At 49.2% G+C, this 15562-nt stretch overlaps 1 long non-coding RNA gene across 2 annotated transcripts in view; it reads left to right on the forward strand.

Moving 5' to 3' along the window:
• Positions 1-15562, forward strand: part of LOC132440391 (uncharacterized) — a 166489-nt gene that overhangs the window by 62469 nt on the left and 88458 nt on the right. For both annotated transcript variants that reach the window (XR_009522561.1, XR_009522563.1), the window contains exon 5: positions 3502-3618. This is a non-coding gene — a long non-coding RNA (uncharacterized lncRNA). The remainder of the gene's footprint in view (positions 1-3501; positions 3619-15562) is intronic.

Below are 15562 nucleotides of genomic sequence, written 5' to 3' on the forward strand. Positions count from 1 at the left end.
GGAGCTGAGCTTCTGAAACGGATTCCTTGCCTTACGCTCACAGATGGCACCCCCGGTGACACACTGAACCTTCGATGAAACCTTACAGGCCCTGTCCGTACTATACTTTGGCCAGGTGTTCCAGCCCTCACTTGCAGTCTGCCTCCTCTGCGCCCCTCCCTCCCCCATCTTTTGGTAGCCGCTGCTTTTATTTATTTATTTAGGCTGCTCCGGGTCTTAGTTGCGGCATGCGGGATATTCATCGTGGCATGTGGGATCTTCAGTTGCGGCGTGCGTTCGGGATCTAGTTCCCTGACCAGGGATCGAACCCACGCCCCCTGCGTCAGGAGCGTGACGTCTTATCCACCGCGCCGCCAGGGAAGTCCCTTTTGGTAGCTTCTTAATTCCTATCTTTCTAGATTGAGTGCTGCTTTTCAGATTTCCAAACAGATGACATAACCTAACCCTTTTCATCTCCTTATGTATCCATGATATTCCAAATAAATATTTATATTTTAACAAAACCAGAACTCCCCCCCACCCCTATTTGATGGACTCAACCATTCTAATGTAAAGAAGAAATCTGACAGGGACCTACCACTTGAAATAAAGAAACGCAGTACAAAACAACACAGACGCAAGTACTTAGTGTTGAATTTGAAATCATCCGGGGCCCCCTCCCCCCAGTTTCCAGAGACGTTAAAACCATTTGTGGAAAGGGGCAGACCCAGTACCGGAAAGCATGTCTCCTGTCGCCTGGATGTAGACGCCTTCCGCAGCCCTACGAGCTGGGACTATTGAAGCTTCGGGAAAAGAATCCCCAGCTGCTGTTAGGAGCGTCCTTGCACACTTAAATGCACGGGCCCACGGAGACTTCCTGCACCCTGGGTCATTCTACCCTGAATAATGTCTAATTATATATTTCCATGGTTACTTTCAGAGATAATAATGAAACCCGCAGCCCCCTAAAACATCACAAGGAGTTTAGGAAGCGTGTCGAAGAGGGAACAAAACAAAACCACACAATTACCATATTCAAGTAAATAATCAGAGGCGAAATTGGCTACGGAGGCATATTATCTCTCACTAATTATCCTTTTAAATGATGAGAAACTCAAAATGGATGGGCCTTTCCCCACCCCTGCGCTGCACAGAGCGCTTCGCTTCCCAGCTCCAGGAACCAAGGGCCTAATTATATGCACTTAATAATTCAGCCCCGTCCATTCGTTGCTGTCAGTGGGGGCCACGCTCCTCACAAAAAGTGCATCATTAAAAATAAAACCCTTGCTTTTCCTCCCTCCCCTTCCCACTCCCTCGCATGAAGAATGACTGTGATTAAGACCAGCCCAGTTAACAACCAGAGCTCCGGGTCTGTCCATCCCCAGGCTCGGCAGGAGTACCTGCTCTTTGCCGTGAGATCTGGAGTGGAGATCCCTCCCGAGGAGCCAGATCAGACGTGCGCTGCAAATCGCTGCCGGCGCGGTGGGACTCAGTAAAGTGCCGCATGCGCTCTGTCATGTATTTGCAAAGGGGGTTGATCAAGTACTGGAGCCCCAGGTACTAAGTACTTATTCAAGTATGAGGTAGCTTTCTCACAAGATTTTGAGTTGCTGTTATTGACATGGAAATGAGAAATGGTTTGTTTCACTTGGTCGCTGATTCCGGGTCTCGCTTCTAAATAGAGCACAGGGTTAGCCCCTGTCATGGGGTTAGCATCCTGCAAGGTGGTGGCTTCAGAGAGTTGCGACCAAAATAAAGTCTCCGTTCAGGGAGCTCACGTTCAATCCGAGGGAGATGGATTCAAAAGCGATCGGGGTGCAGTGAGATCACTGCCTTGAGAACTAGGGAGCTTCTGCCGTGGGCCTGATAAGGGTAACATTCGTGAACACGGCAGAATAAGTACGCTTTCCTAGGTCCACCTCTGCAAATGAGGCCTGGCTTTAACGGGGAAAAGACGGAATTGTTATCGTTGAATACTTCTGGGGGGATGCGACCATGAGGCAGCACGCAAAGGATTCTCGGGGCATTTCACGTTCTGTCCCAGATCTCAGCCACGTTTTCCATGTCCGTCTGTGGCCCCACTCTGCTTTGGCTGTCCCAAGCATTCCACGATTTTCTAACTCAATGCACCTTCGTGCCTCTGCCCTTGTTTCTTCCACTGACATCCCCCTCTTCCTAGTCTGTGTCTGTGGAATTCTCAGCCGTCTTCCGAGGCCTATGTGAAGCAACATGCTGTCATGGAAGAAATAGAGACTTTCGAGAAAAACCCTGTCTTTAGCATTGGCTCCACCAGTGACCAGCCGTGGCCACGTTGTTTATTGCCCCCGAGTTCAGCTTTCTCACGGACGAAGACAGGAGTCATGACCCCTGGTTCAAAGAACTGTTGCAAGGATTAAATGTAGGGAACTCACAAGATGAGACACATGGTGGGTACTCCATAGTTGCTACTTCCCTCACTTCCTTTGTGGAATCAAATTGCATAAATTAGATGAAGGAAACATACCAGGAGCTCCATTTCTACCAACAAGAAGATATAAACCATCTCCTACGTCCCAAGCCCCAAGCCGGCAGCTGCGGGAAGGCAGGATGTGAGACCTGGGAATCCATTAAGGTGCTGACTGTCCAAGTATGGAGAGAAGACCCATCACACACATGAAACACACCAGCCCGGAATTGTGTTACAGTGTTCACCTGCAGCCTGAGGGCAGCGGTATTCACCTTTGAATGTCCGGGGACTGGCATGGTGCCTTTTGCTGAATGAAAGCGTGAATGACTGAATTGAATGAGTAAATGAATACACAATATTGTGGCAGCCTCCATGGCACCTAGTCCAAAATATGTGCGTAATAACTGATTACATATTTGAATCAGTGAAGGGATGGTTCACATTACATGTAATAGGCACTTCATGATTTAAAGAGGTGTGCAGGACATTTGGGACCAGATAGAATTGGGTTTTGTCTTAGATGTGACTACCCCTTAACTATCTGTGTGACCTTCAGCAAGTCAAATATTGATTACAACCCCAAGACTTGGAATAGCAGAGATCACAAAATGGACAGCTCTCTCTCTATAGCTACATAGATATAGATTTATCCATACGTCTGTCTACCTGTCTATCTCTGAATGGGTTTCTGATGTGCCACAGTCTACTCTATTCTCTATTGTCATACTCTCCACCTGCAGCTTAGATGCTTAAGTAAATTCACACGTGGCATTCATGGAGGAGGCCATGCGTGAGTTGGGTTTCAGAGGATGAGTAGGAGTTGACCAGAAGGTAATGGGGGAGAGGGAACCATGGTTCAGAGATCAAGGTTCACTCAGGAAATAGGGAGACGTGTGATGATAAAATGAAGGTCAAGCTGGGGTTGGGAGGGTGTGTTGAAGATTCAAGGACAGTCTGTGATGCGGGCAGAGATTTAAGTGAAGCTAGAGCATGAATGCTCCTACAAGACACTCTAGGAGGCCTTGATTCAGATCAGAGAAAATAAAATTATTTAATGATGCCCTGTTGTATTCCAGGCAATGTCCTTGTCACCAGACAATGATGGATGAGGAAGATGCGGTCCCCACAGTCCCACTGGGAACAGCAGACAGGAACAGAGATCTCAACGTAACGCAGTGGATCCTGCCAGGCAGGTAAGTACGGGGGCCTGGAAAGTACAGGAAGATTCTCACCACAGTACTGTGATGCAGCTACAGTTACAATCACCACTTTACAGATGGAGAAACCAGGCTTTGCTGGACTCCCAAGCTTGTTCCACTGCACAAGAGATGGCCAGTGACAGTGGCTGTGTTCCAGGCTGGGCTTTGAGTGTGGAATCTAGCTTATTGGCTTCCAGGCCACAGAGCTGCAAACTCACCCATCCAGTCGCCCTCGCCATCAGTGGAGGGGGCAGAGAGTTGTCCCAAGCGGGTCTCTGCGTGTCCCGTAGTACCCAGGCCTTGGTGCCTTTTTACCTTCCATCTTCTTTTGCCCCCCTGACATACCGCCAGGCGGTTGCCTAGCAACCTCTCCAGCCAGACTGAGCATCCTGGCATAAATTGGTGTTCTGCACCGGGAGAGGTTTCTCCCTCTTCTCTCTCCTGCGTTTTAAGCAAAGAGACATCCTAAAATAGGGCATTTTTTTCTATTCCTTTTTTTTTCTTTTTTTGACAGACAACTTCTGTGTAAATGTTGAAATCTGTGTTTCCTGTCAGGAGCAGTCAATCTGAAAACTTTGCTGAAGAGAATGTATATTTAGTAACGGGTGACAAAGAGAGGAGGACATTGAGATGTCAGTTATTCTGGCGAGTTAATGCAAAAGCTGGGTATTTAAATCAAGTGATTTAGGAAATGAAAAGGACAAAGAGAGATGGGCGCAGTGCCGATCCCTGCATTTTAAACAGCGCCGGATCTGTTTTGTTGAACCCCATGTATTGCTAAGGACGTCTTCGGTGTCAGTCTACCCCTGTGAGCGACTCCAGACCATTTGCTCTTTCTCTCGTGTCTTTAAAATGTGGCAAAACAGGCCTATGAGAGTCAACATTTCCACATTTCCTGTGTAGTGAGTTGAGCAGTGGCTCCCACCCCCCTAAAAGATCCGTCCAAATCCTCAGCTCCCGGTACCTGTGACTGTGGTCTTATTTGAAAAAAGGGTCTTTGCAGATGTATCAGTAATTAAGGCAGGAATCTCGAGATAAGATCTTCCTGGATTTAGGGTAGCCCCTAAGTCCAATGAGATGAGGCCTAATAAGAGAAAGGTCGAGGGAGGTTCGGGACACAGAGACAGCAGAGAGAAGAGAGGAGGAGAGTAGAGGCGGAGATTGGAGAGATGTGTCCACAGGGCACGAAATGCCAAAGATTTCCAGGAGCCGCTGGAAACTAGGAGAGCGCTATGGCACGGCTCCTCCCTGGGATGGTTGGTTTTGTGTGTCATGTCGACTAGGCTATGGGGTTCCCAGATATCTGGTTAAACATTATTTCTGGGTGTGTCCGTGAGACAGTTTCTGGAAGAGTTGACTCAGTAAAGCAGACGGCCCTCCCCAGTGTGGGTGGGTACCAGCCAATCCACGGAGGGTCTGAATAGAGCAAAAAGCAGAGGACAGGAAGATTGACCCCTTCTGCCTGACTGTACGAGCCAGGACAGTGGTTTTCTCCTGCCTTGGACTGAGACTTATCTCTCCTGGTTCTCAGGCCTTTGGACTAAGGTTGACCTACACCACTGGCTTTCTTGGGTCACCAGCTTGCAGATGGGAGACTGTGGAACTTTTAGCTTCTGTAATCATGTGAGCCAATTCTTCATAATAAATCTATTTATATTATACTTATAAAAATATTATAGTTGACCCTTGAATGACATAGGGGTTAAGGGTGTCAACCCCTGTGCAGTAGAGAAACCTGTGTATCACTTTACAATTGCGTCGGTACCCGAGGTTCTGCATCAGGGGATTCAACCAACCGTGGACAGAGTACCATAGGACGTATTTATAGGGAAAAACAATCTGCGTATAAGTGGACCCATGCTGTTCAAACTCCTGTTGATCAATGGTCAGCTATATAGAGAGATAATATTCTCCATAGATATATCATGTATCTATTTTATATGTATATTTTAATCTTTTTTTTTCTACTATTCTATCCTATTCTATTCTATTCTATTCATCTAGTCGGTTCTGTTTCTCTGGAGAACCCTCAGAGCCTTCAGAAAGAACCAACCCTGATGACAACTTGCTTTCACACTTTTGACCTCCAGAACTGTGCAAGAATAAGTCTCTGTTGTTGTAAGTCAGCTAGTGTGTGGTAACTTGTTACAGCAGCCGTAGGAAGCTAATACAAGTGCATCCCCCGTCACGCTCCTGGGTCCCATCTCCTCGGACGGCATCATCGGCTGGCCAGTTGTTCAAGCCCGAGCCATGTCCTGACTCCTTCGCTCCCGTTGGACCCGAGGTACCCAGCCAGCTAATGCGTTCTCCCCAATCCACCCCCTCGTAGCTCTTCACTCTTTCCCCTCCACCTACTGCACGTTGCCACTGTCCAGTTTGAGGTCTCAGTAATGACCACCCGGTTCACTGCAGCAGCTTGACCACAGCCCGCCTGCTCTCTCCCCGCCCGGCCAGTCTGCCCCCGGCCTTCTGCTCCGAGAGGCAAAGCTGAGCAGATCTCCTGAAAACTCTGCAGCACCTCCTCCTCGCAGCTGTGAGCCATTTGGACACTTCAGCATACCTGTCTTTCTTCATCATCCTCTTCTTGATTTTATTTTTCGACTCATTTTTAAGGTTAATAGAGAACATTTAATTAAACTGCTACAATGCGCCGGTCCTTGTGCTTAGCCCTGGGCATAGACGAATGAACAAAACCGAGTGCGTGCCTGAGTTGGGGCAAAAGACGCAGAGAGTGATTTCGTTCCAATAGAAGTGAAGGATGAGAAGTGATCCGTGTTACGAGAGTGACCGATGCGGGTGGGAGTACTCGATTGCTAACCTAGTTTAGGGGCAGAAGAAGCTTCCCCTGAGGAAGCTGGGGGAAGAGCTATCAGAGGAGGGATGGACCAGGAGCCATGTGACCTGGGATGGGATGCAGTGTGGGGTGCGGGGAGCCTGTGGGGAGGTGAGTGAGCCGTGGGGACAGAGACCTCGCGAGGCACGCGGGAGGGCGGGAAGGGGTCGGCCATGCGGACGCCTGGGGGTCACGGTAAGGGACCTGGATTTTATTCTAAATGAAAAGAGAAGCTATTGAAGGGTTTTATGTGGGGAGTGAACTGGTCAGATGTGTCTTTAGAGTAGCATGTAGGCTGCTCTGTGGAAAAGGGCGATCGTTGGCCTGGGGACAGCCAGTTAGGAGGCCCCTGAAGTTGTGGGAGGTGATGGCAGCTCCACCCAGGGTGGGACCAGAACTGGAACTGACCGGACCTGGAAGGGTGGTGCAGGGAGAGGCTACGGGAAGGGAGGTGTCGGGGTGACTCCCCGGCTTCTGACTGAGAAACGGGAGGTTGACCCCCTTCACTGGGACGGAGGAGATGGAGACGGGGGCGGCAGGCGGGGGGAACCGCTGTGTTCAGCGTGAGCTCCCTCGTCTCCCAGGACTCTCCTCCGGCTTTTTCTCCTTTTCTCCAGCTCTTACTCCAGAAGCCCCCAGGCCCACTTGTCTGTAGGCCTCCCCGCTGCTGCCCCTTTGGTGCGGAATCCTTGGTGTGTTTTTCCTTCCCTAACGGGGCCTCAGAGAAGCCTTGCCTGACTGCCCCACTCCTCTGCCTAGGAAGCAGGAGTGCCCCCTGCCCCCGCCAGCATCCTCTCCCTCCTGGACCCCTCCCTCCACTCCTCAGGCAGGTGCTGTGTTCTCACTGTAAAGACGCTTCTCCAGGGTGAGCGCACCCCGTGCACCAGCGCGGGCAGCTAGGCAGGAGGAGAGAAGCCCACCCCCTCACAGTGGCACATCTGTGCCCAGCTCATAGCCAGCCTGGACCCCAGGTGCACATTTCTGAGCAGGAATGACACCGTTCTACCTAGCGACACGCAGCTGCTGAGCGCGCCCAGTGAAATAACGGACGTGCAAGTGTTTTATAAACTCAATAGCACAAGTGATTTGTGAGGTGTCGCATGAAACAACGTAGAATCCTAGCAGTCTTGACTCTGTTATTGCTGGAATGTTGAATTCAGTTATGGAAGTTTGAAAGAGACCTTTTATTACCTGACTGCGTTACTTAAACATATCCTCTAAATCGTGAAAACTGGAAACAGCGATATGGTGAGACTCTAGCAGACATATATTTTCAGGGCAAAGGTTCCCAAATACTGGTCTGTGGAACAAAACTAGTATGTAATGAAGTTTTCACCTGTTCACAGTGTATCTGCCAGTGTAATATCGCCAACTTAACCTATTTTGGGGAAAGACAACCCTTTTTTTAAAATTGATTTTAGGTTTTGTTTTTAATGATCTGTACTGCAAAGTCAGTTAAGTTGCCTGACCTTGATCACTCAGTTACTATTTTTTAGAAATCTGAAATATACAATAGTTGTAACCATTGTTTTAGGGTACTCTTCCTTTTGGAGATTTTTTTTTTTAACCTATTGAACTTTTGGTAAGTGCTGAAGAAACCCTGAGGGAAATAAATGGAGCTGGAAACATTGGTCTGTTTGCTCAGGCTCTTTGCGAGGCTGGGAGTAGAGAAAGAAACTATGATTTTGGGGGTTGTGGCTGGAATGGACCTTATAAGTCATCTAATTCCACATCCCCTCTAAGAGATGCTTTGATGTGCTCAAATATGTCCCTAAAAAGTGTGGTGCGCTTCCAGTGGCCAAATACTCATTAACTCCTGGGAGGACCGTGCCACCTTTGAACCGTTACGGCTCTTAGAATGATCTTCCTTAAACCGAGCCCCAATCCATCTCTACCTCATTCCACATAATGGATCCAAATTACCGCTGTGGAACCCCAGAGAACATTTCAAATTTCTTCTTCGTGGGTGTTATTCAAGTATCAGAAGTTGGTTATCCTGCTTCTTTTCTAAGGTAATCAGCTTGGATTCCCAGGAAATACATTTGAATGAGTCAAGCTGATTACCTTCTCCACTTCGACGGCTCTTTCTGTCATTGCCTGTTTCCTACCCCAGGGTCCTGGTGGCCCTTCGATGTACCGATTCCCTGTGATGATGATGCGTTAGCTCCTTGGGCCATAAATCCTTGGTGACGCACCCATTTGGACTGTCACCTGTCTGTTCTTCCTGTCCGGCATATCTTCGCTGAGTTCTGCCTTTCTGTCTGCCCACGGCCACCTGTAGCCTCTGATGCATTACCTCTTTACCTGGTTGAGGCGTGGCCCTTGGATGCTGACTTAGTTCAGGCCCCCCAGGCTCTCTGAGGTGAAGATTCGTGAAGGAAGTGCTTTGGGGAGGACCTGCATAAAAGCAGGGTAACAGGATAGGAGAGGGAAGAAGCCAAACAACTTCCGTGCATCCCTGACCTGGGCTGGATCCCGAGGGGAGCTCTGGAGTGTAAGCTGCACTGCACAGAGTGTGTCCGTCCTTGAGGCAGGAGATCCTCCACACTCCCGTACCGGTCAGTCATTGGACGGCTCCAGGGTTGTAAGCTTTGGCTCACAGTTTGCCCAAAGGAAGTAGCTCCGGGACCACAAAGATGGTCTTTTCAATAAGGTTTCGGGACGAGTCGTTTGGAAAGAAGCCCGTAGAAGCTGGGGGCTGGGGCGGGAGGGGCTGGGCAGAGTGCTGGCAGCCTCTGCTACAGCTCCTCCGTGGAATGTGCCTCAGTTTCCTAATCTGCAGCCTGGCCTCATCCTGCCTGTCTCACTGCTGAGCAAAGGAGTCCAGTCTGAGTCTGGCCCCTGGTCCCCTCTCATCCAGCTGATCAGGGTGCTCTGAGCATGCGCCAGTTTGCTCATGGCTTTCCCTAAACACATGCTTCCTAGGGCTGAAGAGGGCTCGGGATGCCCTTTGATCAGGTTGACTTCAGGGCAGAATAATCCCACTTCCTCTCCATCCGTTAATGCAACTAAAATGGAATTGTGGGTGGTTTTTTTTTTTTTTAATTTGGGAAAAGATGTTTTGATTGTCTCCTCTTCACACCACTGGGGAGGGATGGATTTCCTGCCCTAAATAGTACATGATGGTCAAACACAGGACGCCGGACGGATGAGATTGACAGCAGTTTATGAGTCGTGTACTCAGAGGCCAGCAGAGGAGCATACCTCGAGCCACACAGGGCCACCCAGAGGTTGTCCTTGGGGACACCTTGGGGACAACGTGTCCTTGGGGACACCTTGGGGACGAGGTGAACTGGCAGGGGCAGTGGGAGACAGGCTTTGTAGTGACAAGAGGGTGGGGTGGCCGGCCCCTCGTCCCCGAGGGAGGATGTGGCCGGCTTGTTGGAATGATTCCGTGGGCTGGCAGGGAGGGGAGAGCTGCTGTGCTGAGGACTGGGTGGGGTGCAGCTGGTCCGGCTAGTAAGGGGGACTCGCTGGGTAGGGAGCCTTCCTGCCGGGTGGGAGCATGTCTGGGGAGAGCAGGGGCGCTCGTGGTTAGGTCTTTGGGGCTCTGTGGGGCTCAAAGATGTCAAGGCAGCTGCACATGGAATTTTTAGACTTTACAATTTTGAGCTTCCCGTTGACCGAAACATCGGAATATTTGACCACATATGCTGTGGCTACACCGTATCCCCACCCAGCCCCCGTGGCTGGCCACGTGCCCAGGGGCCCATCTTCGCACTTGCTCAGCCATTGCAGGCCTCTGGGAAGCATGGATAAATTCATGTCTTGAGGCCTGTGGACTCCAAGGAAAGGGGCAGGCAGAGAGGATAGAGAAGAAGGACATGGCTGGAGAGCCAGATGACTTTCTCGCTGGAACGGACAGCATCACCCACCGCCTCTGTCCTCTCATGCTATCACGGTCACTCACGGCTGGCCTCTTCCAGGGATCCAGGAAGAGAACAAGAGATCCCATACACACCAAGGCACAGGAACCAGCTGTTCAGTCATTTGGGTACAAAAGTCCATTTGTATCAGTAAAACAGTCCTGTAAGCACAATGCAAATTTCATTATTGGTACACCGAGCTGGCGGCAACGCTTGGGTGAATCCTTAAGGAGAACACTATTATTATGCCTGATTTGTGATTTCACAGCCGTGGAGGAGAGGGCCAGGGAGTCAGATTGGTTTTCTCAACATTAGCCTGATGGAAAAAAAAAAAAAAAAGTCTCACAAAAGCCATCATCATCTTGCATATTTTTTTAACTGCAAAATATAATATGTAAAGAAAGCCTCAATCTGCAGGAGACAAGAAACCGAAGTGAAATAAATTATGCTCCGTGCCAGGAGCGCGCTCATCTCCAGGCATGGTTAATGAGCTCGCCCTGCAGATGTGTTAGGGATGCCGAGTTGCTGACACAGAGAGAAGATGTGGCTTCCCGGTGGTTGACTTCATATTTTTCCCTTGCTACTATTCTCCAAGGTTTGCTTGGTTCTTTTTTTTTCTTTTTTCTTTAATGTTATTGAGGTATATATTAGAAGATATTTAAAGTGTACGTCATGATGATTTGATATCTTCTTACACTGTGAAAGGATTCCCTCCATCCAGTTAATTTTCACATCCATCACCTCACATATTGATTTACTTAAATTGTTTTTTTTTTGTTTTTTTTTGTTTTTTTTTTTTAGTGAGAACATTTAAGTTCTCCTTTCCTGGTGAATCTCAGTTACACGATACAGTGTTACCAACCCTGGTCCCCATGTTATACGTTAGATCCGCTGATCTTATTCATCTTCCAGCTGAAAGATGCACCCTTTTACCAACCTCTCTCTATTTCCCCCACTCCTCAGTTCCTGGCAACCAGCCACTTTTCTGCTCTCTGTTTCTGTGAGTTTGATTTCTTTTTAAATTGTTTTTGTTTGTTTGTTTTTGTTTTTTGCCCTGCTGCGAGGTATGTGGGATCTTAGTTCCCCCGCCAGGACTGAACCTGTGCCCCCTGCACTGGAAGCGCGGAGCTTGTTTTTAATTTGAAGCATTCCCTTGAAATCTCTTTAGGACAGTGTTGTGTGATGAGAGATTAACTGGATTTGTAGAAACCAAAGAAGCTGGTCTGTCATGTTAAGAGAAGTGATCTGGCCTAAGGGTGAGAAACAGTCTAACCTTGAGGATGGACTTTACTTTGGGGTCCAGTCAAAGCACAGGGAGTCTTGTGCAGTGGAGAGAGTAGTATTTTTGTTAGACTGTCTGGATTGGGTCCTGGCTCCCTTTCTTCTAAGCTGTTAGACAAGTTGATTAACTTCTTTGATTCTCAGTTTTCCTTGTTTACACAACTCGGATAATGAGAGGAGCACATCCTTGTGGAATGAGATGGACCACGTGCTCCGTGAGAGAGGGGCTCGTTCTTTGGGTCAGGCATGAGCTCTCGGATGAGGTCATTGCCTCTCACGGGTCTTCATAAATATTTACGACTGGTTGATTTCTTCTGTCAGATACCCAGGCTGCCCACCTGGCAGTATCACTGACCTCCCTCCCTCTTTATCCATTCCTGTGTTTCCCATTGTCCTTTTTCCCCCATGGTGTTATGCACACAGTAGGTGGACATTTGCTGGCTTGGGGGGAATCTACAGAATTTTCAAGCACCAGTGATGATGCCTGAAAGTGTTATATAGAATCTTCCACTCACAGAAGTGACATAAACTTTAAGAACACTTTCTTTTCCTCCTGCTGCATTATCACCAAGTTTGGGGGAAAAAAATATTCTGGAAGAAAATGTTTCAGTTGTGAGCTGTTTGTATGCTTCGCTACATTTTCTTCCTTGAGGGGATTTATTAACCTAAAATGGAAACCCTCCCCCTGTGAAAAGTATTTAGTCATGTTTTCAAAACGTGGACTGCGGAGGGTAGGTCAGTCATCACCAGGCTTCATCGCTTGTCTCCATTTCGTTGGCCCTGGGGCCTTTCCCGCAGGCAGGTGGAGGAGGTGCTCTCCAGAGCCCTCGGCCTGGGTTTAAAGCTTAAGTCATCTTGTCACAAAATAGAAGGGGTTTTAAGTAAAAGGAACTGGAAAGAAGCTGTCAAGCCCTAACCCTGAACACGGCCACAGGGAACAAAGGCCTGGTCCACTTCAGCCCTTGTCCGGAGCGCGGATGATAGAACTATATGCAGAATCAGTGCCAGCCCCTTGGTCCTGCTCCACCCTGCAGGAGCCAGTCCCAAGTTTAAAATTTTACTTTCCATCTTTTAGTTACTTGTATAACACCCTCTCGTGGCTGTTCACTCACAAGGGAATTCGTGAGCAGGTGGACCTGGTATTAGGATGGTTTCTTGCTTTGGTATAAGAAACGAGACTCAAAGGGTTTAGGTGATCTGCCTAAAGTCACGTGGTGACGGGCCCATAAGCTGTGGCTCAGACCACATCCTTGTGCGTTTGAGTGCATGTTGGGTCCACGGATGCCTGTGTGCTGGCAGAGGAAGCCAGCGAGGACTGGGATTCCCAGCTCCCAGCTCTGAGACTCACCAGCTGGATGGCCCTGAGCTGGTCTCTTCCCCTTTCTCAGCAGCAGGTCTTTGGTCTGTAAAGTGATGGGGTCCGAACCGTGGGCATCCGAGATTCTTTCCTCTCCTCTCCTCTTGTGTCTCTCTGACACTTTTGTGTACCATTCCCCATAAAACCATGGCGGGGTCTCATGGTTAGGGTGGCTTTTAGGGGTGAAGAGAAATCTAACATCATTATGGATGCCTACGTTCTGACCAGTTATTGGTAAGATTTTCCCAGAGTAATCTGGGACTGCTCTTTGCTGGGACTTACGCATTAAAAAAAATACAGATCACAGAGAAAGTGGGATCACAAGCCTTTGGTACAGCTCCCGGCCTGTCTCCACTGGCTGATACCCTCTCAGAGCTTCAGTCTCCTCGTCTGTGAGTTGTGTGTGGTGTTGATACCTTCCTCCCAGGGTTTCCAGAAGACTCAATGCAATCAGGAACACGAAGGTCTTGGACACCACTTGGACGTCACGAGGTGGAGAGAGGCAGGGAGTGACCGGTACCAGGAAGGGGTATCCCTGTTCCCCTAGGGGCCCCCTTCCTTGCTGGGGAGCCCACTGGACGTGATCCCTTTGCTTCTTTCCTTCCTCCGTCCCAGGCACAGGAGTGGCCTCTCTGACTGGAGGACCGACCAGGTCACGCTGGGCATGCTCAGCTCAGCTTGGCCCTTACTCTCCTTTAGAGGGTGCTGTGCACGCAGAGACACAAGGCTGAGGGCCCGTCCAGGGCTCTGTCCTGGTGCGCGGCACGAGGGCTGCCTGGGCCTCCACTGGCTGGCCGCCTCCTGCGGCTCATCGCACAGGCCCCTTAGGCCCTGACTCCCAGGTGATATGCTAACCTCCATCTGCCTTGCTATTCATCCGATTTCTCAGTTTGTTGAGGACCTGGGTAGGAAACAGGAGTGCGACTTAGTACCACATGCCCCCCTCGCAACCACCATGTGCCCTGCCCCCGTCAGAGGCCTCCAACCCCAGTTCCCACTAGCCTGGGCCTGGGCTTGTTCGTCAACATCTGACTTGGAGGAGAGCCTTCCATCTCCTTCCCGGGCATCTTCAAGGAGAGCAGATGGCACGACCTCATCCGTCACTCCTTCTGGTGTTTCGTAACCCTTGCCGACATGCTCTCCTTCTCGGGTTAACCTACATTCCACCCACTGCCATTTGTTAAGCCCACTCCCTCCAGGCTCACGGCACCAGCCTCATTCGAGGAAAGATGAATAACTCGCTCACAGTCACCCTCTCCTTTGTTAAAGAGTCACCTTCTGCCTGGTGGTGTTTGTTGTTTAGAGAGATGTCCAGACATGCGGCTTTTGTTGCATTGTCTTTTCCAAGCACAACTGAATCTCGGATTCATAGGCTGCCAGAATTAGAGAAGTGTGCCAGGACCCCCAGTCCAGATGGTCTTGGCCTCCCTCTAACGAACCAAGATGCCACCGGTCAGCTCTGTCTGTCCCTTTGCGTGGTGTAGCCAGGAGCACATACAGCTGCCCCGTATACTAGAGACACACGTGATTCAGATACTCCACAGCCCCTGTCCTTGGTAATTACCAGCTCTTCCCAGATTCCCCCCAAACACCAACCACATCACCGAATATTCCAGGTCTGGAAGTTCCTGGGGAATGAGGGTCTTCGTGTACGTTCTAGAGATATTCCACAGCCCCGTGGTAATTCTCTGGTGACCTGCTCTGAAAGCTGGCCCTGCATGCAATTCAAGGACAGTTTCAGCTCTTGATTTTGTTGGTTCCTCCTCTGACCAGAATCCTTTGCTTTGGAATTGGATTATCCTTCCCTCCCTCATTAGAGTCCCCTCTATCGGTCAGGATAGGCTGGGTCGTGCTGCAGTAACAACAGCTCCACAATCTCATTGGTCAGCAGGGAGGGTTCTGCTCACTGTGGGCATTCAGGGGCCAGGCTGACGGAACAGCCACCATCTCAAATATTGCTAGTTGCTGTCAGAGGGGAAAAGAGACTGGGGTGAATCGTGTGAGTCATTGAACCTTACGACTAGTGGTGACACATGTCACTTCTGCTCACTTCTCATGGGCCAAAGCAAGGCACACGGATTTATCTAACTTCATCAGGGATGGGAATAGCAATCCCACTACAGGTCTGCAAGCAAAGAGCCAGGAATACTTGGTAGACACCCTAGCGATTCTTACCACACCAGCTTTCTTTCTCTTTCCAGAGAGGGAAGAATTCTATAAACCTTCTGTTAAAGAAAAGAAGCTATCTAATCCTGTCTTCCAATTTACTTAATTTAAAAGGAGCAAAAGATAAATAAAAGGAGCAAACTTTGACCTAATTAGGGAAAGTGATTTTCTCAAGATCGTACACTGAGCCAACGGCACATTATTATTCCTAGAAACCAGGTCTGCTGACATGATTTTGGTTTTTCCTTTTTGGACCATAATATCATGTAGACATGTTATTTTGTTGATTTATCCATATACCCGTTTGGGTTTCTGAATCAGGTTGTTACTAATTTTAGCTCGGCTGGCTGGTGGGTAGTGATACCATGGTCGGCTGTCAGCAAGGGAACTATTTACTTGAATGACTCCTCCCCCGACCCAGGCTTGTAAAATAAA

This window comes from Delphinus delphis, chromosome 17 (assembly GCF_949987515.2).
Source record: "Delphinus delphis chromosome 17, mDelDel1.2, whole genome shotgun sequence".
NCBI classification, from domain to species: Eukaryota; Metazoa; Chordata; class Mammalia; order Artiodactyla; family Delphinidae; genus Delphinus; species Delphinus delphis.